Source organism: Tasmannia lanceolata, unplaced genomic scaffold, assembly GCF_043159265.1.
Source record: "Tasmannia lanceolata isolate RefF3 unplaced genomic scaffold, GAP_Taslan_0.1 ptg000037l, whole genome shotgun sequence".
In the NCBI taxonomy this organism is placed as follows: Eukaryota; Viridiplantae; Streptophyta; class Magnoliopsida; order Canellales; family Winteraceae; genus Tasmannia; species Tasmannia lanceolata.
In genome coordinates, this window is record NW_027518714.1 from 32322148 (window position 1) to 32349245 (window position 27098).

Genomic DNA, 27098 nt, shown 5'->3' on the forward strand with positions numbered 1-27098 from the left:
AAAATGGGGGTGTCTACAGTGAGATAGTGTATGCACAGTGTAGCAGAAGGGGGGTAGTTTATCCAATTTAAGGGTGATCCAGTTAATGTATGTTGCAGTGTATGGGATGTTCCCAAGTAACATAAAGGGGTACGATTTCCTCTTAATTTTCATTAAAATTCTTTCTTTTGTGGACCACCTACTATTATTAAAATAAGACTAAAACACACAAACAGGGGTTGTATTTGAAATTTAAGGGGGGTAAGAGTTTTCTAAAAGAGGCTATAAATAGATGAGATGGGGTTTCTTTGAGCAGACAGACAGACGAAAATTAGGGTTCTCCTATTTTCGTTGGTTAGAGGAAACAAAGAAATATTTTTTAGAAACCCTAAGGATTTTCATTTTCTTCTTCGATCTGTATTTCCTGAAGTTTTGATTCACAAAACCTTAAATCTGTGCGAAGTAAGAAAAAGAGAGATAGCAAGAGATTAGAAGAAACCCTAGCTTTGTATTGATCTTCCTCTTCAACCAAATCTGCCAAGGTTCTAGCTGAAATTCCTCATTAAATTGATGTATTCTTCTTCTTTTCTTCCTTGAGATTTAATTTCAGTAGAGTAAGAACAAGATCAGAGCTGAAAAATTAAAAGGAAAAGCTAAATCATTAAGGTATGGTGTTGATCTTATGGTTTCTGAATGAATTCCTTTGGTATTTCTTTTTAAAGTAGGTAGTGAACAAAAATGTCTAAGTTATAACTCAGATCGAAGTCAAATTGATGTGATCTATAATCCTATTTCGATTTTAACTTTGTTTTTGTCTTGATCTTGAAAGTTTATGTTTTAATTGATCAGATTTTTATGCTTTGTTTGTGCAACTTTGACCTAAGACGTCTAGAACAGATCTTATGTTTAGCTTGCTTGAGTTTCGATTGACTGATTGAATATGATGCGTGCTCTGTTATGTATGGATTTTGAAATCACTTCGGATTTTATATGATCTAAATGAAATTGAGTGTTTGGAAAAGGAAATACCTTTTGTATTTGATTTTGACATTCTTGTTTGTGGTCAAATTGCTCAAACGATGAAAAAGAGGGAAAATGATGCTTAAATATTGAATTCTAGGGTTCTATATTGATTGTGTTCTGATTATTGGTGTTGAAAAGTATTTGATGCTTAGATTATATGCCTGGACATTAATTTGTGTTAGAAAGTGTAATTCTTTGATCGTAATGTTTAGATTCTAGCATAAGACTCTAATTTATGCTGAAAATTTATACAAGAGAATTTGAGCATTCCGAATCCAAAGCAGATTTTAGGATGAGTTTTCTAAGAAATCATTGGATTTTGTACAAGATAGAAATGTTTGGTTAACTGAATGAGTTGCATCTATATAAATGAACAGAGAAAAACAAACTTTAAGTATAAGAATGAACATAATGAGCTTAAATCTTAGTGTCATAGAAGAATTTAAGGGTCAAATGAATCTTAAAGAAAAGAACTTTGATTTATTTTTTTTTAGTTATTTATGTCATGCTGTGCAAATATGTCTGAAAGATGATAGAAATTAAGTCTGTGGTTATAAATTTGCATTGATTGTCAAAAGGTTTGTCAAATGATACATTTATTTTTGTTAATCCCTTAAAAAGGTTGTGAGCTAAGTGTTAAAGTTTGTCGTTTGCGACTCTTTTTCTTTCTATGATTCAAGGGTTTAGAACTGCATTAGCAGGGCTTCATGACTATGATCGTCAGTTTGGTTTTGAGTCACACATGTATTTTCTCTTTAGCTTTAGTACCCCTGGGTGAAATGTGTAGTACAGGATTGTTAAAATTTTATCCTTATTGGACTATAATTCCCAACCCTATAATCATCTACTGATGTGAGTGAATTGTGTGTAAATCAAATACATGAGTCAATATAATATTTTTGTTTTTTTCTCTTTAGGGAATATGGTTTTTATAAATGCTAGTATATTATATTGTTATCTGTTCTTTTAGTTGGATTCAAGATATTATGAATGACATATTCAAACTCTTTTGTCCAATGCTTCCTAGTAGTTCAATACTATGTATGTCTGAATTACAGTTCACCCTACCATAGGATGAGTAGTTATTGATTCTTGCATGCTTAAAGTCTTGTTTGTTTATGTGTATCGGAATAATTATACGCCATTTGCATAATGTCCGGGAGATGTATGTGCATATTCATTTTTTTTAGAATTTGTTCGGTTGCAGTTTCTTTTTGGATGCCTTTCATGTCTTGCAGTAGAATATGCTATATGATTGTGTTAATTAAAGGATATACTCTATTTTGGAGAATTTTAGGATTAAATTATTCATATTTTATATTCTATTGAGGGATTTGCACTGTTTCATATGTTTTGAAAGATATTTTGATGTGCATGTGTGTCTGAATGTGAGTGCGTATGTGAGTGTGTATGTGTATACATGTGTGTGTGTGTGTATGTATATGAGTGAGGGTGTGTATATGTGTATGAGCTTATAGGTGTCTGTGAGTATGTGTGTGAGTTTATAGGTGTGTGTGTGTGTGTGTGTGTGTGTGTGTGTGTGTGTGTGTGATGGTACAATTCTTTAGAAATGAGAACTCTGTTTTCTATCTCTTAGCTTTTATTCGTTGAAATTCCAGGTGACGTTCCTTTATGATTCAAGGTTTAAATTGAACTGTTTTGTAGTGTTGTATAGTGATGAAGTGTTGAAAGATATAATGTATTTGCTTCAATTTAGTAGTATTATCGTAAGGCCTTGTATGTTCACTATTTAATGTCACTTTTCACATCCTATGCATCTTTATTATCTTAGTATACATAAGCATATTGAAATTTTAACCTATTCAAATTGCTGTCTTCATGAAGTTAAAAAATAAAAGTAAATAAAATACAATATGGAATGTTGGATTGAACCTGTATTGTCTGTTTCTAAAATTCAAAGGTAGTGCTCTTGAATGTGATCAGGTCTTCATTTTGCTTAAGGGTTTAGAAAAGAAAATAAGTATCAATAGGTTATTTTCTGAATATTTGTCTTCATTTTTAGTTTAGTTTGTGGATGCTAAAAAAAATAGAATAATATTGTATATTAAGGTCATGTGTTAGTTCAAACACTATTCCTATTAGAACTTTATAAAGGAAAAGAATGAGCATAAGTGATTCATATCTGATTATTGATAAAATTGATGAGAGCATGTTAAAAACGAGTGGGACTGAAGCAAAGAAATAATAATAGAGGTTAGCATAAGGCATGGTAAGCATTTTCCATAGAAATAATAATAGAGGTTAGCATAAGGCATGGTAAGCATTTTCCATAGTGCACAATTGTTTTGAATTCATACTATCTGTTGTTTTCATGGTGGTCTATGGGAAAGAACATTGGTTTAACTATATAATAATAGGTATACAGTCTATTTAATTTTTCCTTTTGTCAAGTTATATGAAATTATTTTAGCTCCATTATAGAATAATCCTCATACCTGTTTTATTATATTCTTGTTAGTATATGAAGAATAATATTATGTGAACTCTGTTTGGATGTATGCATAGTATGGATGTTTATGTGCTGATGATTATTGGTACATGTGAATTAATGTCAGTTGTTCATGATTTACTTGTCTATATTTTCTTTTGATAAAATGTAAAAAAAATAATGGACTCGACCTGTGATAATGTTTTTTTTTACTACATGGCTGCTGAATATCTTTGTAAGAAATTTTTAGAACTATGGAGGTTTAAACATAAGCATTAAATGATTTGGTAAGTAGTCTTCTTATGACTGCTTGGAGATTTAAATCTTTAATAATGTCAGTTGTCGAAATGACATGTAACCATTAATTCGATCTGGTTTGTTTCTTCAGGCTCTATTTCCTGCAAATTCTGCTTGTATTGTTCTTAGTTTCTATTTCTGTGTTGATTGTATACTCATTTTGAAGCCTTAGATGAAAACAATGATTTATGTTTGGATGGATGAAAGATGAATAAGATGTAGTTGCAGGTTTCATGTTTTGTATATATTGCAGATGGTTACGAATTGATTGTATGTCTTACCCCATATTTAATCTTTGTATGTAGTAGATGATTTTAAATAGTTGTTTGTATACCAAGACTATATGCTAGTAGCTTCATTGTTTAATTTTCATAGTAGCATCAAATTTGGAAGTGTATTGATGCATATAATTGTTAAGTTTTCATCATATAATTTTCAGTGTGTTTGTGTTATTCATTTGTGTAGTTAAAATACTTATTTGCACAGGTGAAGTAAAATCTACTTTGCTAAAAAGTATTTGGGATGCTTGTAGTGCTCTATTGATGGTTACACCATTTTCTCATAGTAAGGGACCTACCTGGACATGGTAGTGCTCTCTTCCCTCTTCTTTTCTCTTCTTTAGGTAGAGACCTCTTATCTTTTTAGGTACCTTAGGCTGTAAAAACTCATTCATTGCAAGGGCAATGAAAAAGTCATCTAGAGTCTTCCATTTAGGAGACCATTGTGGTCTTATTAGTGAGTTACATTAGGAGACTACCTAAGTCTCACAAGTTGCACCCCTTATTAAGTTGAAGACTAACCTAGTCTTGTTAGTTGCATATACCCCTATTTATCATTGCTAGGGCGATGATAGGGTTACTTGGAGCCCACCTCAGTATCTAGGAGACTTGCTCGTCTCACTAGCACCCTTGTCTCTCTTCTTCTAGGAAGCATTCTTTGACTTATTTGATCCTATTTTGGTAGCGTCATTAGAGAGTCTATGACTCACTTGCACCCCCTCTTTAGTGGTACTTGTTTAGGAGTTTATCCTCTAGTTTAGAAGTTTATCCTTTGATTTAGTAGTTTATTCTTTAGATAGGAGTCTGCCTATTAGCATAGATACCCCCATTTTTCCATAGAGACTACCTTATGTCTTGTTAGAGCTTTTATCTATTTGGGATCTTGCTTTTCCATATTTTTGAGACATTAGTTTACTCGTTTTGGGATCATTTCACTTTTAGTGAGTTTACTTGTTTAGAGGTTTCCCCTTTTAGCCTTAGGGTTTGGCCCTAGTGTGCTGTTTTGTTTGGTTGAAAAATATTTTTTAAAATCCAAAAATATTAGAAATTTAAAATCCAAAACCATTGAAACATTTCAAAAGTCAAGATTTTAGTAGAGTGTACTAGGAAAAGTTTGTTTCCGAACTACGTTGGCTTGATCCTCTTCCACAAGGTACGTAGACAGCTTGGGATATTTTTCCCAAGTCCAGCCAAACTTTGTATATAGAACTTGGTAAATCTTTAAAAATTCATTCAAACAACTTTAAAACCTTGTTTTTAAAAAGATCTTCCTCTAAAGTTAGGAGTTTGTCCTAGATAGAGTGTTCTGGTTGTTGTGTGTTTGTGTTAGAGTTAGGAGTCTGTCCTAGCTATGAGTCTGTCCTCGCCTCTGTCCGGTCAGTTGGCGATCCACATTACCGACTGATGACTAGAATAGGATGCGTTATATAGCTTATCTTTTCCTTAGGATTACAGCCTAGTAGCACATAGGATGTAGGTCCCACCTGTATTAGTTTAGCGTTAAACTTGCATTTAGTTAGGGCATATAGGGAGTCCTAAAAGTTACAGTTCACTTGAACTTAAATAATTGCTCAAGAAGCTTTAACAATTAGTCGAGTCTAGTTGATCGAGTCTAGGATAACGGTCCTAGATGTGTTAAGCATCATAGTTTAGAATAGGCACGCAAGAACTAAGGGCTTTGATTCCTGTAGAAGCGGGGATACGTAGGCGGCTTGGATGGATATAAGGTCGTCTAAGATTCGGGCAAAAATATTTAGAGTTTTAGGATTTGTTGTTAGCATTTTGGGATTTGAGCATGTTATTCGGCATTATCCATTGCATAGGGACATGTTGGTGTGTTTTCTTTTCTTATCTTCATTGTTTATTCTCTTTAGATATTCTTCTTGCGTAGTTTTACTTGTTCTCTTGTATTTTTAGCTGTAGTGTTTACATGCTTAGCATTACTTCATTTACTTGTTCATTTTGTCTGATTTACTTGTCTATCATATATGTGTTTAGCTGTAGTGTTTACATGCTTAGTTTTATTTCATTTACTTCTTAATTTTGTCTGATTTACTTGTCTATCATATATTTGTTTAGCTGTAGTTATTTACTGCTTTTGCTGCTTATCATATCTCATTTACTTACTTATTTTATTTTCTTGCTTATCTTACCCCATCATTATCTGCTCTTTATCATCATTGATATTATCTGCTTAGCTGTAGATGTGCATGTGTTTGTTTACCGCTTTCTTAGATTTGATGAGTTAGGATTAGATGGGATGTATAGAGACTGGTAGTAGGATTTTCTGTTATTGGATAGACATTAGTCTTCTCTACCTCTTTGAGAGATGGTGGATTCTAGTGTTAATTCTAATGATAGATGATACTGTTTCCAACTCTTTTTAAGCATGGATGTTAGATGTGATGTGTGGAGATAGGTAGCAGGATTACCTGGTATTAGATTGGCTTTAGTTTCCTTCGCCTCTTTGAGAGACGGAGGATTCAGGGGTTCCTTCCAATATCAGATGGTTCTAATATCAATTCTCTTTAGGAATTGGATGTTTTATTTTTCTTTTGCCCATCCCCGGGTCATCCATGTTTAGGTAGACATTTTCTCGGTGATATTTGTTCCCATTTCACATGATTTTCGCCCAAAACTCTTCAAAGTTAATAAAATATGGCATAAGAGATCGAGTGCGCTCGGGCGAGTTGGATGCTAACACCTTCCCAACTCGTAATCAGGCACGGACCAATTGTTTCTGGTGATCTATTTTAAACAAAGCATTTATTTTTTGTTCCATAGCGTATCCATGGATGGCGACTCTAAGTTATTTTAGGTACGTCTTGGTTTCGAGCCCTGGCTCTAGATCAAGAGGTATCTCTTATATCGTCATATGGCGTTTTATTTCAAGAGTTCCTTGGCAGAGCTCTCCTTCATGTGAAGATCCAAAGGACCAACGGGAGACTCGTTTCATCGCCGCCTCTCGGGATCGGAGTCCACAGGCTAATGACAGATGATACTGTTTCCAACTTTTTTAAGCATGGATGTTATATGTGATGTGTGGAGATAGGTAGCAGGATTACCTGGTATTGGATTGGCTTTAGTTTCCTTCGCCTCTTTGAGAGACAGAGGATTCTAGGGTTCTTTCCAATGTCAGATGGTTCTGATATCAATTCTCTTTAGGAGTTGGATGTTTTATTTTTCTTTTGCCCATTCCCGGGTCATCCATGTTTAGATAGACATTTTTTCGGGGATAATTGTTCCCATTTCACATGATTTTCGCCCAAAACTCTTCAAAGTTAATAAAATATGGCATAAGAGACCGAGTGCGCTCGGGCGAGTTGGATGCCTAACACCTTCCCAACTCGTAATCAGGCACGGACCCAATTGTTTCTAGTAATCCATTGCAAACAGGGCATTTGTTTTTGGTTCCATGGCCTATCCATGGATGGCGACTCTGAGTTATTTTAGGTACGTCTTGGTTTCGAGCCCTGGCTCCGGATCAAGAGGTATCTCTTATATCAAGAGGACCGACGGGAGACTCGTTTCCACGCCGCCTCTCAGGATCGGGGTCCACAACGATATATCTAGTTCCAGATTGCTATGTGCTTTCAAGATTTATCCCAGGCATGTGCACTGGGTGCGACACGTGCTAGAGACCACTACCTACAGATGCAAGATTAATCCCTTTTACCTAACACCGTTTGTGAGGAGCCAGTTTCGTAGGTAACTCTTGTGCACTCAGGCACCCTTCGCTTTGCTAGGAAGTTGAAGTCTAATGTTCGCTACTTTGACACGCTAACATGCGGTTGTGATCGATTCAACCTACTGGCGCATTGCTGGGAAAGCAGTTGGACCGATATGGAATAGCATATGTGGTCTGGGAAGATCCCGTGATATTTATACTATGGCTGGGCTATGGCGTGCACCTGTTTCTCTTTATCGGCCGCGGCATTTTTATCGGGTTTTATCGATCATTTTATAAATTATTTTCTAAATCTATTTATATAATTAAATATGTTTATTTTGAAAAATGGTTTTGCAAAACGTCAGTTGGTTTGACAAATGAACAAGTGCGTGCTGAGGTGGATGGGGGCTCTTTAGGATTTGAGCAGTTCATCTCGGTGTATATTGTGTGGGTCTAGGGCAGGCTAGATGTGATTGTGATGTTTATGTTTTGGTCGGATGGAGATTTGGTACGATGCTCTCGTTGAGGAGATTATTAGTCTCTGAGGTCTCACCTATTAGGTTTCAGTATTTGAGATCAGTTGTGGATGGTTAGGATTGGTAAAGGGTTAGCTTTGTGCCGTTGATTTGACTGCCTTTTGGGTTAGGCAAGTTGGTAATTATCATTATGCCTTGAGGGTATTTTGGTATTTTACATAACTAATGGCACGGCTGTAATAAAGTTGAAGAGGGAGGGCTATTTGTTTGCCCATGAGAGTGTAGAGATTTTGGGGGTAATTTGGGAATTATCAAGTTTCCTCTCTCTATATAAGTGAGCTTATGGCTCATTCTCTACACACACGTAGTACTCTCTCCTCCCTCTTCTTCTTCTCCCTCTGGCATCTTTCCTTCCATCCCTCAGTCTCACACATCCATCTTCTTCGGACTAAGATCTAACGGGTGTACCGTTGCAAACTCCCTCGTGCTGTACGTACAAACCCCCTCAGGGTTTCCAATTATCTTCCATTCGATCAGATTGTGGTTTAGATTGCGGTTTTTAGCATGATTACGTGTCTGGTTAAACGATTCAACAAGTGAAATGTTTTGAAATCAGAGCTTCCGCAACGATCATCAAGGCCATGGCCAGGAAAAAGTAGTTGTGTGAACCAGCCATTAAAAACAAATAAATAAAGATAAGCTTGAAGTAGATTTAAAAAATAAAGGCTAAATACCCCAACTTTTGTAATCAACTGACTTGAATCGCCCACGAAATTACGTAAGTTGTTGAGCGCCTCTCTCTTCTTCTTAATCGCCAATCGAAGTGAGAAATAAAGGATTAGAGAGAGAAGTTTACTGGAGAGATATTTAGAGAGGAAGAGAGAGAGAGAGAGATAGTAATTAGAGAGAGCGAAAGTGATGGTGAGAAATGAAGGGGGAGGCAAGGAATATTCATAAGGTTGGTAACATAATAAGTTGCAAAATACCCCCCAAAACTAGCCGTTTTAGTTGTTGGGGGTATTTTTGTAAAAAAAATGCAAATTACTAAACTACCCCCCGAAAATTATTATTAGGGGGTTTTTTGGTATAAAAGAATTTAAAGTATGCAATTACTGAAAATACCTTCCCACTAGCCGTTTTTTCACTTTAAGAGTGGTATTTTCGGTTTGTTAAGATCTTAAATGGGTTATTTCCAAAAACACCCTCTACTAGCCGTTTTTTCACTTTAAGGGGGGTATTTTTGGATTTCCCACCGCCAAAGTCACTTTTTTTCATTGTGGATGTGTCGTGCCAGTTCGTGCCGGCAAGCGTAGCCCGGCACAGCCCGTGGCTTCATGCCCTGCCAGCACAGCTCATTCAAAGATAAGTTTTGTGCTATGCCGGCACGACCCACAGCTTGTCGTGCCGAGCATGCCGTGGGCCGGCACGGCCCATTTGCCACCTTGAGGTGATCCCAACCTCTTCATCAATCACGCTCACTTATATTTCTACCAAGAAAAAGTAAGCAAATGATTTTTGTACTCTATTATCTTAGTCATAATCAGAATCACACCAATTCCCTCATGATCTACAAGATCAACGATTAGATTTCGCATATGATTGTGGGTCCACAATGCGACCTCTGTTAGATCAAAATTTGCACTCTTTCAACAACTTTAACCGTCCATCTGAAGGACTTCTAGATCATTATTTTTCGGCTGTCAATTTAGAGGCACTAAATAGAGGGTCTGGCCAATCCATGGTTTAGCCAGGACATCTTGATAGATCAAAGACGAATAGTCTGGGTCATGCCAACCATGGTGCCCCAATCACAAGTGCCCCACATACATTCAAGAGCAACTCCATTATAGACCGATGTGCCCTTAACATTGATTGTATTACTTTGTGGGACTTATACATAAAGGTGGGTCCCAATAAATCATGGGAAGATATGTCTTATTCACATTTATAGTAGTATATCTACTTAGGAGAAAATCAAATATGGCCTAAAAAATGATATCCTGTATAGATTAAGAACGGTTCATATGGAATCACCTAACTTCTAGTTCATGATCGGCTCATATCCTCATCAAACTATTCCTTAAGTTCTATCCCCAATTTGGAATCCAACCTCTGCACTTTCTTCAAACAATTCTGTCTTCTCCATATTACTGTATCTCTAGAGTCAATAATTTTATATGAGAAACTACTAAACTCAATCGCTCCCTGTCGTTACTCTTTAGTTTTCTGTTGAGGTCTTGCTTTTACGCCATCCATGTCTTCTTATATCGGGGATTCCGTAAACATCCCATTCCAAAAATTGAAAGTTCGAAATAATTGGGACTTTTTCGAAGATTGGAAGTCACTGGAAATCGTTAAAATTTTGTTTTTTTAGGGGCCATTTGGATATCATCATTTTAAAGTTCTGAAATTTTTTTCTGAAAATATAGAATAGAATTGATTATTAAATTTGGATTTTAAAGTACATTGTTTGAATAACATATTACGATTTTCAAGGATTTAATATTATGTTGTTTGGTTGCTAACCTAGATTCTAAAAACACAGATTTTTGTTTTTTAATGTTTAATTTCTTATATTATCTGTTAATATTTCCATGTATTCTGTAACTTATGCTATGTAATTATCTTTAGATTTCCATATTATATTGTAGACACCCCATTTTGACTGTGCCCTAAATCTCTCTTGATTGAGCAAAACCCAACCAAATCAACCAACTAGGGTTCCAAATTTCACCCCAAGCTTGCTTCAGGTCCCACCAAGGTCCCTGCAAAATTTCGTCGAAATCTGAGCACGTTTACCTAGTGAACGAGTCAAGCAATGTCGTGGTGCAAGTTCGCAAAAGGGGGGTGGATTATCCTGGATGGGGCCGAACCTAGGCCGAATAGGACAAAAAATGCGGGCGCGCCATATCAAAATTTCGCTTGCTTTATCAATCTGGGTGCCATTATCAATTCTCAAAAATGCCTATAAATACTGATTTTCTCTCATTTTAGAAAAAAAAAGAGAAGGATTTTCGCACAGAGAGAGAGAACGAGAGATTTTCCCCTTTTTTCTTGCTTCCGATCATCTTCTCCGGTCAAACCCCGGCCAAACCCCGGCCAACTATGACTTTGTCTTTCCTTCTTCATTAACTTCTTCTCCTCTCTGTTGCACGAGCCCTAGAAATTTTTAAATCCTAGCTTCAAACCCTAGTGTTCCAGTCATCTTCTCCGTTAGATCTCGTCAGATCTCCGACCGAAATTCCAAACAATCTTCTTCCTTCAAAGTCTGCTTTGCTTTTACCAGATCTATTGCTATAACTATCATCTGCTATCATTTGAAGTCTAGATCCCTAAATTTTAAACCGTAGATCTAGAACCCTAAACTTCAGATATGGTCTTCTCCTATATCAGATCTACCTTTCATATCCTCCTACTACGTAGATCTAAACCCTAATGCCTAGATCCAAATCATAGATTTAGTCATTCGGTTCATTTCAACCATGGATCTGAGCCTTACCGGAGCTCCGGCCAGCCAGCATTTCAATCTAAGCCTTAGATTCGAGCATAGAGCTATGGTTTAACATCTCAAGTTTCAGATCTGAGCTTCTTTGATGGAGATATATTGTTTTCTTTAAAAGAAAGAGTGAGGAGCATTGAGCAATAAGTCATGATCTAATCTCATGCTGCAAATTCTGGAAGTCACCGATCCCAAAGGTGATAAATATCATTGAAGAAGTTGTTCTGAAAAAAGGTAAGTGCATCTGTTTAATTTTATATTGAGTAATAAATCTGCTATTTTTAGATTTTTATAAATTTTGGAAATTGAATTTATGCAATTTTGCTGGTCATTCTAAGAGTTTACTAATTATTGATGTGTTTTTTTTGTTTTTTTGAAATTTTGTGATAATAAGGAAATGTTCTTTCAATAAAAGATTTATAAGATATCTACTTAAGCGTTAATTTCTGTGATAAAGATGAATGTATTTGAGTTTTGTGTGATTTTTTTTTTACTTTGCTTAGAGAGTATAGACATCATACATATCCCCTGGGCAAATTTTGTGTAAGTTTAAAGTCTTAAAAGTTGTGAGTTTGGGTAGATTGTGACATTTTAGTTCAACAGATGTTCTGATAATAACATTTCCTCAGCTTCATTTGTATTTTATCAAAAGATTGAATGGACATTTATCTTTGTAAATTGAGAATTCATGTGTGCATAAATCTGCTAAGATAACCTTTACTCAGAGATTCTCTCTTTGCCGCCTGTTACATATATATGTGAGCTGCAAAAAAAATGCATAAGCCCATAAAAGATAGAGTGTGTTATGTTGTTTGATGATGAGATTTTATTTTTATTTTATTTTATTTTTTGGCTTGTTTTTTAGAAAAGGATTTTAGTACTCCTTTGGAACCGTATGCACTTACATCTTAGACCTCATGATTATATACATTCAAAATCTTGTATAAAGTTATTTGATTTTTTAGGCTAATTATTTGGTTAAGGAAATTATGTTTGATCTGAGATACAGTTTTAACTGGAGTTGGCTCATGGTAATAAGGTCAAGCATAGTAATGGTTATTCTAAATATTGAATCTGTTAGAGACATTCCATCATTTTCATTTTTCATAATATATTTTTTTAGGAGATTTTAAATTCGTTGTTCGAATCTGTTGTTATGAACATGTTCAGACAATAGCAGAGACTTGGTTTCAAGATTATATAAGATAATAGATTGTTTGGTGTTACAGGGATTTGTTATGTTAAAATATATATATATATAGATCATCCTAACAAAGTGGGCCCCCATGTGATTGGGCAAGCTAGCTCACCATAAGTTTGGTGAGCTTAAGCTCACCAACAGTTTCCTCATATATATATATATATATATATATATATATATATATATATATATATATATTAGCTTTAGTTGATTATGTTAGACCTTTGTCTCAATTCACAGAACTAATTGTGACTGAATGAATGCTATGACATCCCCATGCACCTGATTTTCATTTTACGCAAGGCATGTAATGACTTATACTTGTACATTAATTTGAGGTTGCATCATACTTCTAAATTCTTGGGTGTGAATCATATTAGATATGCCGTTGTTTTAGACCACCAAAATTATTTTTCACATATCTATCTAACAAAATTATTACTATCCTCTATAGTAATAAATAATGTTTGCTTCCTCTATTTCATAAAAGACATTGAGAAGATATCTAACACTTCCAATCCTCCATATGACACATGCAATACCTTTTTGTTCTCAACAGCACCTGTGTCATGGATATAAGAATCAATTAATTGTCCGAAGGTAATGGAGAACCTATGTGTCTTGGGGTGAAAGGTTATTGGCCATTTCTTATAGGATGTATGTAGCAGGTTTATATTGGGAGTTTGTCCTTCATTTGGATTTAGATGCAATAGTTGATGGCAGTTTTAGGTAAAATAAAAATATATTGTTATTTGAGTGATTTGAAAATCCATTTTTTTTTTTAGGACATTTCAAAATTTGAGCCAAAATTTGACTTCATCCCTTCCTACTTCCCAGGTGGCTATGATGCTTATTTCTTGCACTTGTTTATTAGATTCAGATTAATTAATTATTTTAATGTTAGCATCTCATAGTTTTGGTCATGTGTGCATTTTAGTCCTCTCTGCTTGGTCCCTGTAATGTCTATTGCTCTATATCATGGTTTTAGATGTTTATTCTTAATAGATTTTTCATTTTATAAACTTGGATTGTACATTACAATAGAAATCTATCGTAGGAGTTACTAGATTTTCTTTGTCTAAATGTTAACTGGCGAATATAATTTTTGGATTGGGTTGAGCTGTTAGAATCCCATTTCCCATATTATATAAAAGATTTAAAACTTGTTGCATCCAAAACTGTATGTACTGTTGAAACCTGTGTCTGTGTATTTTCTAATGGTTGGGATTTTATTTTCTAAACCGAAAAATTGGTTGTTGGTTTGATGAGATGAACAGTCATTTAATATTCAAAATGGTCTTGTTTGAACTTAATACCCTTGTTAGTTATCCTAAGATGATTGGTAATATTCTATTAATACTGTAGAGTAAAAAAAAATTTAATTATTATGAATGTTATCAATGAATGAATGAGTATGGTTTTGATTAGAAACAGTTGATCCAAATGAGAAATTTCATAGGCTTTTAAAGGGATATGGTTATTCTGAGAATGCAAGTCGATTAGGTCATGATTTGTATTTACAAATAAATATTAGTGGAAATGCCCTGTGATTACAAACTGATTTGGAAATGCTTTGTTCTTATAAGTTGATCTCGATTTTCTCTTATACTCTGCAATTCTAAATTGACTCTGTTGACATTCTTAGCTTACAAATCAAATTCAAGGAGTGTTTGGATTTCTACTATATTACCTAATGGATTGAATTGCATAAATTAAATGAGATGAATATATTTGGATGATCATTGGTAGTTTGGTTTAGAAATGAGGTTACAGGAGCATAATAATGGTAAATATATATATATATATAATAGAAAAGAATTATTTAAAAAAAAAAGGAAGAGACTAACTTAGTCTTTTAGAAGTTTTCTTGAGTCATTCATTAATAGCCCTATTCATAAGAGGGCAATGAAGGCGCTAGCCCAAGCCCATCCATAGGGGACTTGCTCAGTCCAAATAGCACTCCCCTCTTTAATTTGAAAGACTTGCCCAGTCTTTTAGATGTATATCCCTTAAGACCTTAGGTTCCCATATTCATTGCAAGGGCAATGAAAGAGTCATCTAGAGCCCACCCATTTTTAAAGAGACAATCTATGTCTCAGTAAAAAAAAATTCAAATCATTTGGAAACAGGCTTTGTTTCATTAGCACCTCCTTCTTAGAATTACTAATTTCAGAGTCAGTCCTTAGCATAGGAATCTCTCCTTAGCTAGAGAGTCAGTCCTTCAGTTTCAGGAGTCTGTCCTATCATCATAGGGGTTAGGATTTTGTCCAACCTCTCATCAAGTCATATGATCTTATCCACTCCTGCAAAGTATAGGATGCTGTCCAACCCTTGTAGAGTTGTGATTCTGTCTTTTTTTCCCCAAAGCATAGGATGTTGTCCAACCTTTGCGAGATATCAGGAGTCTGTCCTCCCCTTATGATGATAGGATTATGTCCTCTTGTGTCAAAAATAACAAAAACATTTCAAAAACCAAAAATCTCAAAAATCTGAGTCATTAGGAGTGTAGTTAGGAAATCTGTTCCGAACTACGTTGGCTTGATCCTCTTCCACGAGGTACGTAGTGCAGCTTGGGATCCACATCCCAAGTCCAGCCAAACCTTTAAAAATAAAACATTTCAAATTCTCCAAAAATACAAAGCTTCTTCAAAACCTTTTCAAAAAGATCTTCCCCTAGAGTTAGGAGTCTGTTCTAGCTGTTTGGGGTGTTTTAGAGTTAGGATGCTGTCTTGATTTGTATTTGATATGGTGTGTCCTGTCGTGTGAGTGTCCCTAGAGTTAGGAGGCCTCAAGTTGATCGGTTAGACATTTAGTCGAACTGATGGCTAGATTATGAAGCATATAGTCAGCCCATGGTTTTCATTAGGTTGCACAGCCTAGATACACATAGGGTGTAGGGCCTACCTGCATTAGCTTAAGGCTAACCAACTTGCATTAGTTAGGGCATATAGAGAGTCCTAAAAATTACAATTCACTTGAATTCAAACAATCGTACAAAAAGCTTTAAAAATCAGTCGAGTCTAGTGGATCGAGCCTAGGATAGCGGTTCTAGATGGTTAGGCATTGTAGTTTAGAATAGGACATCGAACTACGTTGACTCTGATTCTTCCCGAGGCCAGGATACGTAGAGCAGCTGGGATGGACAGTCATCTTGGTCCGAGTCAAGTATTGCATTAGAGTTTTAGGATTTGTCTTGTTCATTTATGTATAGAGTTGATTTGTGTTGTATGTTTTGCTATGTTTTCTTACTTTCATGTACAGATCTTATACCTTTTGTTGTAGCATGCATGTGTTTGCACACCAGAATTTAGACACCAATTAGGTATGACACTCATAACCTAGCTATTCTTAGGCGGCACTTATTTCATTTTCTTTTATGTGTGCTTATTAATCATCTCCGAGACATGCATGATTAGATAGACGTCTTCTCGGAGATATATGTCCCCATTTCATATGACTTTCGCCCAAAACTCTTCAAAATCAATAATAAATGGCATAAGAGACCAGGTGCTTGCACTTGGGCAGACGAGGTGCTCTTCGGACCTTCCAAATTCGTAACCAGGCACGAACCTTCTTTTATATCTCTGGTTATCCGTTGCAACAGAGCATGGTATGGGATCCTGGGCCAACTTCCGTGGATGGCGACTCTTCTTTGTTTAAGGTACGCCTCGAATCTGGGCTAGTCCCCGAATCGAGAAGTATCTCACCTTTTATCGCCACTCATGCTGTGAGAGGTACTTCTTTTGAGAGTTTCTTAGTAGAGCTCTCCATTCACGTGGATGATCCTGAGACTCGCGTGTGGGGGCTCGTCCCCCCCTCTCTCTCGGATCGGGGTCCACAAATATATATAACTTATTCTATGTAATTGTGTTCCAATTTCATGTATTTATATAATATGTTATTTGCTAGCGTCCATCGCAGAAGGCATTTCGTGGATGGCATGTTGCATGTGAGAGCAGCCACATAGTGAATGAAGACAAAATCTGCTAAAAAGTGAGCCTGTGTGGCTACTCTCACATTCAACATGCCATCCGCGAAATGCCTCTTACGATGGACGCTAGCAAATCCCATATAATATATATCATGTAATTGTGTTCAAATTTATTTTCATAAGTTTTTGCCTCAAAAGCATAACATTAAACCCAAACCGCAATTCCTAACCATGAACCCAAAACTAAGACCTTTGCCCTAAACCCATAATGATAAATCCAAAACTACACTCAAACCTTAACCCTAAACCACACCCTAACGCTAAACCCAAACAAAACCAAAAACAAAACTTAACCACACCCTAACACTAAACCGAAAGCAAAAAACGAGACCCTAACCCTAAACCCTAAACGCAAAACAAGACCCTAATCCTAAACCCCGACCCCAACCCTAAACCCTAAACCACACCCTAACCCTAAACAAAACCACGAAGAAACCCTAACCCTAAACCATACCCTATACCTCTAAACCATGAAATCAAAACAAGACCCTACCTCTAAACCCGAACCATAACTCTAAACCCCAGACACAAAACCACAACCTAATCCTAAACCCATACTCCATTCCCACAACCCAACCCTAACCCTAAACAGATAAAAGGTGATCAACTTCTTTATTCCGGTGGCAACGCTATCCATATCATGTATTTATATGTATCAACAATTTGTACATTGTTGATCCTTTGTGCATTGGGTGATTGAGTTGGTTGATCTAGTGGGCCATCGTGTCATTGCCTATGGCCAATGTACGACATTTAAGATGGAGATGATATCTCATCAACTTCCATAAAACACATAATCCATAATGAGATCAATTATCAAGACAATCTCATCTTGTTGATTGAAAAATGACTATGCTTTATTCTAAACATGGCAGACGTAGTTGGTGATTTAGATCTTTGATCTAATGGTGATCACAGGGCAACAAAGTGAGTCCAGCTTTGATGCCAAACGGAGATATCATTAGCAAGATTAGATTTAGCAGTGCAGAAAAGGACGTCTCAAAGATATCTTTTCATAATGCTTGATCGAAGGTCTAGAATCATATGAGAGTGGGATCAAGGGCAATAGGTCAGACTTGCGATGGGCAAAAATATTCATGGACCTAATAGCTGTACATGAACATGAACAGTTTTCTCAGGGTAAATTATGCTCGTCTTAAAGGATATTTATTGGTCATATTTTACCTGATTTTGGGGGATTTCTGAGGCAATTTCGTGGCTCACTTTTGCAGGAGAGTCCTTGATTTTGAGTTATTTGGGCTAGATATACTTTTCGATATGTTACAACATTTAAAATATTTGTATCTGTCACAACAAAAGAGCTGGTTTGCCCGAGTGGTTAAGGGGGAAGACTTAAGATCTTCTGCACATAAGTGCGCATGGGTTCGAACCCCATAGCCAGCATTCAAAGCTACTAACTCCTGGCAGTTTTTATTTTTTTATTCGGGATTTGCTGTAGGCAATTTTGCCTCTGACTTTTGCATGCAAGAGTAGCCATTCGGGTTCACTTTTTAGCAGATTTTGTCTTATTCATTTGATTTGCTATAGGCAATTTTGCCTCCGACTTTTGCATGCAAGAGCAGCCATATTTTTTTTAATTCGGGATTTGCTTTAGGCAATTTTGCCTCTGACTTTTGCATGCAAGAGCAGCCATACGGGTTCACTTTTTAGCAGATTTTGTCTTCTTCATTTAATTCACCTGACATGGCAAAAGTCAGCTGCATAAATGGCTTTAGCAAATCCCTTATTATCCAATGGGAACTTATATGATGCCCGACCGTCAAGTTATAAAGGGCGGAGAGAGAAAATCATCTCTCCCTTGATTTTTAATCCAAGAGAAAGCTGTTTTTCTAACTTTTCCTTAGTTCAAAAACCAAGGCAGCAGGTTTTGTCTCTACCCGTGCTTTACATTCTCACGGTCGGGCATCATATAATCTCTCTTATTCAACATGTTATTACATTTGGTTAATAACTTTTTTGGGGAAAGTGATAAATTTGTCCCCTTTGTGTTACCGGGCCATCCCCTCAAGTGTGCTCAGATATGTGTCCTTTAAAACCCATTCTATTTGCTTGATTCTATTTGATCTTATCTTCACCGTCTCTCCTTTTCCCACTTTGGTAAGGACTCTATGATGCACAAACACAAGAAAAAGGGGATTCGTTTGTTATCTCTCATCTACGTCTCTAATGGGAGAGATTTGGTATGAGCCTAATATATGAAAGGACGATCACACCTTGGCTTTTTGCATTGTGAATCTCACGATTTGCCAATTGGATGTGCCATCTTAGCCAAGGTGTTCTGCTCCTTCAAGTGAGTTTATTTAATTGTATTTATTTATATGTATTTTATATGAAGAAAAATTCAACAAATGATACCATAAGTCGATCTAGCCTTGGTTTGTTGCAGGTTAGGGCGGGTTTGGCTCTTCCCCTTTGTCGAGCCTTGGCTTCGTGTTTTTCTGATTTTTGTTTGGTTTGTGGTTTGGTTCCCCCCATGGTTCGGGGGTTGCTTCTTTTCTTTCATGTTGCTGCTGTCCTTCATGTTGTAATCTTTTATTATTAATACATCTGGTCGGGGTCCTGCCTAACCCCAGCTTACCCATCAAAAAATAAAAATAAATCTAGCCATCAATTATTGATGTTGCTTCTCTTTTGTCCACCCTCTTCAAACCCAAGTGATAGGAATGAGATATGCTCTTCTGAAACTGTAACTACATGTTCTGAGTTACATGGAATGAGAGAGGAAGGGGTTCCTATTGTGATTTATATTTTGTTCGAGTTACTGGTTCTTTTGTTTTTGGCAATGATTCTCGAATTACCAAATAAATAATTTAATGTTGATTGTTTCCTTGTTTTAATATTTAGATGGACCAGTGTTTGTCTGATAAATAGAAAATCCCATGAATTGGTTTTGCTAGATTAGCAAAAGAATATTCTTGACTGGATTTATGTTACAATACAAAACCTTGGTTTTACCTCGGGCATCTTGCCCGAATAAGGCCACCGTATAATTAAGATCATCTACAAGAAAAATCATTACTACCGGCGATTTACAAAAACGTCCCTAATAGTATCTATGCACCGACATACATATATATAGAACCACCGAGAAGGCATATTCCCGCGCCACTAACTTCTCCCAAAAAACATTTACCGATGTTTCACGGTCGTCACTAAAAGTGTTCATTTACCAACGTTTTCTATTTAAAACGTACATAATTGGATGATTAGATTAGGAATCACCGCCAGTCAAGAGAGTCGGTGATTATAAGAAACACCGGCGTTTATTATGCGAACGTCGATGAGAGCATATAAAAAACTTTTAGTCGATCGGAATTAACCCCGTACAAAGGAAAAACAGAGTTCGTTCCCTAGTTTGGGTTTTGCGTCCCTACACCACAAACCCTCGCCCTAAAATCTCCATTTCTTCGCAAATCATCCATGGAAATTGATCCCGCCTTCTTATTCGACTTCAAGCTCAGCATCGTGTCCTCGGTCTCATCTTCTCCATTGAAATTGTGGTGGATTTGCAAACCTTCTTCAACGTCCTTCAGCATCCTTCAAGGTAACCGTCTTCGATTGATCTTCCACCAAATCTCAAATTTCGTATCTGTTACTTGAATTTTTCCCTGTTTTCTGAATCATTCAACCTTTTTTCCCTATTCAGATCTCTCATTGGAGAAATTCGAACCCTCTGAAGAGAATCTGATTGGAGAAATTCATATTAGCTTCTTAAATCTTGAAGGTAACCATTATCTGACAACACAAACGAGCCCTCATTCTATCCTAAAGGTAACTCTTTCCTCATTTACAGTGCACAAGCCAGTTTAAGAAGAAGAAATGAGCTAAGGAGATCTTGTCCCTTGTCTTTCTTCTTCTGATGTAGCCTTTGGGCTGGGTGTTACACTACCTGGGGACATCTTATTCTTGTCCCCTATCTTTGTAACTCTTCTTTTTGTGTAATAAATGTCATCTTTCAAAACAAAAAAAAGTTGGGTAAGAATTACAGTGATAAACTATAGTTCAGTGTGTGCTGAAGTTTATGGGCTAAATGGTATTGTTTTCTTTTCCTCCAAAGCTTCCTTGTCAAACACAATCAGTTTAAGAACTTCCAATATAGTCCATTACATTCTAAAAGCCTAAACTATGTATCTTCGTCAACCATCTTTTGGCCAAATCCCATTTAAGTCCCACTTTTTATTTTGTAGAACTTCCTCATTTGTCCCCTTTTCTTACGGCTTTTTCGTCATTTTTGGCTATGCTTTTTCGTCACATAGTTGTGCTGTTTTTTTAGGCCCTATTCGTTTGAGATTATGAGAACCGATTGTGAGCCCCAAAATTATTATTGGGCTCAAAATTACATTTAAATTTGAGTCCAATAATAGGTTTAGGACTGACAATCAGTTGTCATAATCTGAAACGAACAGGGCTTTAGTACTGGTCAAGTTTTTATTAAACTATAACATCAATAGATAGTTGGACCCAATTAATCTGCCCAAGATGCTGATATTCTAATATTCTAATGGTGGAGCTGTTGGGGTTTGGTATCTATCAAGAGCTACCTGGGATATCTTGATGCCCAACAGGTTGTAAAATTGTATCCCATATTACAGGTACCCCGTTGTAGTGTGAGATTCAATGCCATTGTAGTGTGAGATTCAATGCCATTGTAGTGTGAGGGTGTTTGAATGCCATATTACAGGTTGTATCCCAATATGATGGACTCATTCAGAATAAAGGTATATATATATATATATATATATATATATATATATATATATATATATATATATATATAACGACAGTCAGGACCATCGGTGATTCTAACAATCAAACTACGGCCATACATTTTCAGCAACGGTCCTGTTAGCATCGGTGTTTATACCAACGCTCACAAAACGTCGCTAAATGAGGATATTCACCAATGGTCCTTAACCGTCGGTGTATTCACCGACGCTCACAAAACGTCGCTAAATGAGCTGTTCTTTAGCGTCGGTGTAGTTGCCGACGCTCACAAAACGTCGCAGAATAAGGTATTGTTCTTAGCATCGCTGTATTTACCGATGGTCACAAAACGTCGGTAAATACAAGTATCCAAAGGCTGATGTGGATCTTTGAATGACGGTCCTGACCGTCGGTGTAATATTACATACACCAACAGTTTACTTAAAACGTAGGTGATAAGCTTAACACCAATGTTTGTTTTGGATTTTGAATGACGTTCATAAACGCCGGTATAAATGATAGCATCGACGGTTTGCAAGAAACGTCGGTAAATATCTTTCGGCACGTTAGTATCAGTAACGTTCACTAAAAGCGTCGGTGTAAGTTACACCGACATTCATTGGCATATACACGGACGGTCCTTGGCATATACCTTGAATGCCTTAAGGCATGATGCTCCTATAAGTTTAAGGATCCTACTGTAAAATAAGCTTCATTTTATTTTGATTGATGCTTTTCTTCAACTGTGCTGAATTTTAAAAAATAAAAAAACACTGTTATGGTGTTCGAATTCAGCTGATTTTCACAAAATGATGGAAAGTAAATGTCCCTTTGTCTTGTGAAAGAAATCCAATACTTAAATCTCACATCCAGTTTTTAAAATCGCAATCTTTCTGAACTAAATAAAAAAAGACTTGCAAATAAAGTTTAAACAGCATATTCATTGTACACAGCACATACAAACCATTCAGCTACAAGAATTGTAATTTCCCATGGTGGAGAAAACACCATGTTGAAGCAGCATATTCATTACTGGTGTGTTGAAATTTGAGGTGTATTCTGTCTCTCCCCCCTACATCTTCTAACCTCTACTTTTCTGCAATTTTTCCCTTACACAAATTGTATCTTTAACCAATTTATAGGAGAGTTAAAAGGCTGTCACCTTAGCAGACAAGGGACTTACATGTAGTGTAGTGTATAAGTAGTCTTTTGGGATTTTGGCTCCTTTTTGCAACCAAATAACCACATGACACCCGACTTTTAGTAGACTCTACCATATTGTACAACCAAATATGCCCTTAAAGAGACTGCCTCTAACAACGTGTTAGTGGAATGATCTTCTTGTCCAGACATGGTCGGGATCTACGAAAAAATTTTATGTACTTTTCAAAGAGTACTGTGGCGCCCACTACATTGGATGACGCAAACTGTTCATCAGTCGGACCACAGCGTAAATAGGAGTAGAGGGCCACAACTTAAATAGGCTCTTCTCCGTAGATCATTTTCATAAGATGATCCTAACCCTTCGATCTGTAGAGGGGCTGCACATTATAGCAACATCTATAGATTTGAGGGTTAGGATCTGTTAGGCCCAAAATTGGTAACAGATGCGGCAGTGACGTAAGAGCTGAGCTAGAGGACCTGAAGAGCCGAAGTGAAGGAGCTGAGTTCTGCACAAGAGCAAACGATGTCAGAAGACCAACCCGGAGTGTTACTCCGGACAGGCCCTTCGACACTCAAGTCAGCATGAGCAGTAGTGCAGAGCTGATTTTAAGAGTGGTTGAGAAGAAGTTATTACCCTCGGTTTGAGCTTTGAAAGCCCTTTTATAAAGGGAAACCTGGGGTGGTTGGATTACCTACCCCATGACAGGTGTCGGCTTGTCATAGGTTCGAGTTTACCTACTCCGAGGTAATTACCATAATACCCCTGTGCAGCAATTAGGCTCGTGGTGGGCCATCCTGGGGCCACATGTCAACAGCTAATCGGCTGCTGTTTTTATATCCTATCAGTTGCCCCTCAGTTATCCAAGTCATTGTGGTGATTTGGGGAAGTGTGGTGAGTTACATTTCTGATCGGTGGGAGTCTGTCCGGTGAAGCCGTTTGTCCGACCCGTGGAATCAGTCCGGAAATTTGTCAGTCCGGCCTGGGAATCAGTCCGGAAATTTGTCAGTCCGGCCTAGGCCGGACTCAGTTTTGTCGCGTAGCGGACGCACCGTATCCTGTCCGGCTTGGGCCGAACTGATTTTTGTCGTTTAGCGACTTGCGTCATATCCTGTCCGGCTTGGGCCGGACTGATTTTTGTCGTTTAGCGACTTGCGTCATATCCTGTCCGACTTGTGCCGGACTGATCTTCTTGACGAACACAACCGCCTTAAAAGTTATCCCGCACACGAGCACCTTCCGGATGTCCCTTAGCCCCTTGGAGATACGCGCGTATTTGCCTACACCCTTGCCTCGAAGTGTGTGTCCGTCATTAATGAAAAACACGTGGCACCCTGTAAGGGCTTTCGAAGTGCGTGCCCTCCATTAAATGCGAACCGCCTTAGACAAGGCTTATAAAAAGGAGGTTTTCACTCTCTTTTTTCTTATCTTTTCACTTTTTACCTTCCCCTTCTTCTTTCTGCTTTTCGCTCTGCCAGTTCAGCTCGTGTAGCTTGAAGTTGTGAACGTCTGCTGACTTCAGAGCACTTCTCAGTTCGGACCGGTAATCTTCTTGAGCGCGTCTTTTATTCGTTTCTTTTTCTGCGTTCATGTCTTGTAATAGTTCTAACTCTGAGTCCGGTTCAGGGGAGTCCTCTTCCAGTAGCTCGGGGTCTAGTTCGTCAGGTAGGACCCAGAATAAGCCGATCAGGACTCCAGGGCTAAAAATGGCGAGTCCTGATGTTAGCGTGGAAATCGTAGATAGTGAGTACGAGGTGATTGAGGAGGAGGTGATTTTGGATCTGAATACCACCCCGCTCCCAACGGATAGTTATCTCCGAACAGAGGCGAGTGTTAGTAGTGACGCCGCCGAGGCGTTCACAACATTTCTCCCTGGCCGGGCCGTTGAGGTCGTAGCTAGGGCCCGGATGGACGCCAATCCTCGATACAACGTACGGGCTCTTCACGAGGAGAACTTCCTTGATGAGTCCATGTTGTTGGACATTAGGGATAGGTATTGTGTTCCCCCAAGATTTCGGCTGAGGGAGGCGATAGAGGGAGATAGGGCCTGCAACGAAAGCTCCGACGTTTGTATATACGATGAGTCGTTGAGGGCCGGACTCAGGTTCCCTCTGCACCCATTCTTCGCCGCGGTCCTTCGATATTACGGGTTGGCTCCGGCTCAGGTTGCGCCGAACTCGTGGAGGACGCTGACCGGGTTCGTATATCTCGTCCAGGGCCGGCTTGAGAAAAGTTTGTATGTGCTGTTGTTCCGCGCTTGTGCGCACTTGAAGAGGAACAAGGACGAGGGTTGGATTTACATTAGCCAACACCCAGAGGTGAAAATGATCACTGTCATCCCGTCTTCCATACATTTATGGAAAAACAGGTTCTTCTACGTCGAGGACAAGGAGTCCACTGAGCCCTGGCCGGTTCCTCTTAGGTGGGACATCCCAGATACAATTGCGATGAGCCGCAAGCCAGTCCTTGAGGGCGAGGATCTGAGAACGTTCACCCTAGTCCGTGAGGAGCTGGACCGTGGGGGCCTCATTCATTGTTCGAATTTCCATGGGGAAGAGGTTCTGGTCGGGCACGGCCTTAGTACCGCGACCCCGGCACGTATGTGGCTAGTTCTGCTCTAAACTCTTTTTTTCTTTTTGTTGCTTCTGACTGGTTTGTTCGTCTATGTTGACTTTCAGAGATGCAGAAACAGTCAAAGATAGAGAGGGTGAGGCAGGGAGCATTCGGGAGGGCCCAGCAGGGCCAGAAAAGAAAAGCCGTTGAGATATCGAGCCCGGCTCCAACCCAGGAAAAGTCGCCTCTCAAACGTAAGACTACGGTGAAGCTAGTCGGCGCCTATGGCCGGGGGGCAGGGTCCTCAAAGTCGGGTGGAACATCCACCGGAGCCCGTCCACCTCCGGCGAGGTCTTGGGACAATGTTTTTCAGCCCAACTTGGCCGTTCAAAAGAATGACACCGGCCTTGGTGAGAGCCGGGTTGCTAAGGAGCTCCTCACCAATGTTCTCCTCAGCAATGACAAGCTCCAGGTTCTCAACGAACCTCCAGCTACGGCAGACGAGGCCATATTCTCTTCGCTTTACAAGGTGAGGTGGTCCGCGAGTTTTCTTTGTTGTCTTTGTCTTTTGCCTCGCTTTCTTGTGTTAACACTTTCTGGCCTGTAGATTTCATTCTACTACAACGACCTTCGGGAGAAGAGTAAGAAATTCTCCGAGGCAATAACAAAGTCCGAGGAGGAGAGCGGACAACTGATGAATGAGGCAGAAGAGCTTCAAAGGTCCGTTGGACAGGCGGTCGAGGAGAACAAGCGGCTCAAAGAAGAGTTGGCCGCTCAGAAGGAGAAGGCAGCCGAGGCCCTCAACGTATAGAGGGAGAGAGCTCGGGAGAGGCTGATAGCGGCCGTTCAGAAAAAGGAGGACGAACTCTTCAGTTTGTCCAGCGAGTCCTATAAGGTTGGATTTTTTGACTGCCTAGAGCAGGTTAAGGAATACAATCCGGCCGTGACCTTGACGGGACTGGTTCTCCCTGACCCACCGGCGCCTGACGACGATGAGCCGGGCACCACAGCTGCCGCAGTGATCCCGGAGGCGAACCCATCACGGGTTGGTAGCCACGGGGTGCCTTGAGCTCATCTTCTTTCTTCTCTTTTGATGATTTTTTTTTGTAATGGTCCTTTGGAGGCCCAACTTTTGTAACAGCCTTTTGAGGCCTTACTTCATGAATGGAAATTAAATTTTGTTGTCCACCCCTTCTTCACTTGTCTGTCTCTGGCTAATACTGTTCGATTCTATATTATGTGTCGATAATACTCCAGACAGGCGTTTCGAGCTTCGGTTGAATCTGGTCCTTGCGGGGGGAAACCGTTGTGAACTAACCAGCGAGTACCCTAGTTTTAATGAACTGGGTTTCCAAGTGGCGTTGGTATCTGTGTCCGGGCTTGTTCCGGACCAGGAGTGCGCTCCCGGTCTTTGCGGAGACGAGCCGTGGCGAACCAAGCATCAAGTACCCTAGTTTTAGTGAACTGGGTTTCCGAGTGGTGTTGGTTTCTGCGCCCGGGCTTGTTCTGGACCGGGAGTGCGCTCCCGGTCTTTGCGGAGACGAGCTGTGGCGAACCAAGCATCGAGTACCCTAATTTTAGTGAACTGGGTTTCCAAGGAGTACGAAGAGATTTACAAAAGAGCTTCTATCATTCATATTCAGTGTATATTTACAAAGTCACTTTGACGCCGGGTAATTTACTACTGATAGTATTTGCGGAGGTTCTTTGAGTTCCAGGCATGGGGCAATAGGTGCTCCTCCAGCGTCTCCAGCTTATAACTCCCCGGGCGAATCACCTCTATTACTCGGTACGG

General features: G+C 38.5%; 1 non-coding gene across 1 annotated transcript; it reads left to right on the top strand.

Annotated features, from left to right (window-relative positions):
- The first annotated feature begins 18184 nt into the window (after positions 1-18184).
- TRNAL-UAA (transfer RNA leucine (anticodon UAA)) lies at positions 18185-18267 on the top strand. Its single transcript has one exon. It is a non-coding gene; the product is annotated as a tRNA-Leu (tRNA).
- The last annotated feature ends 8831 nt before the right edge of the window (positions 18268-27098 follow it).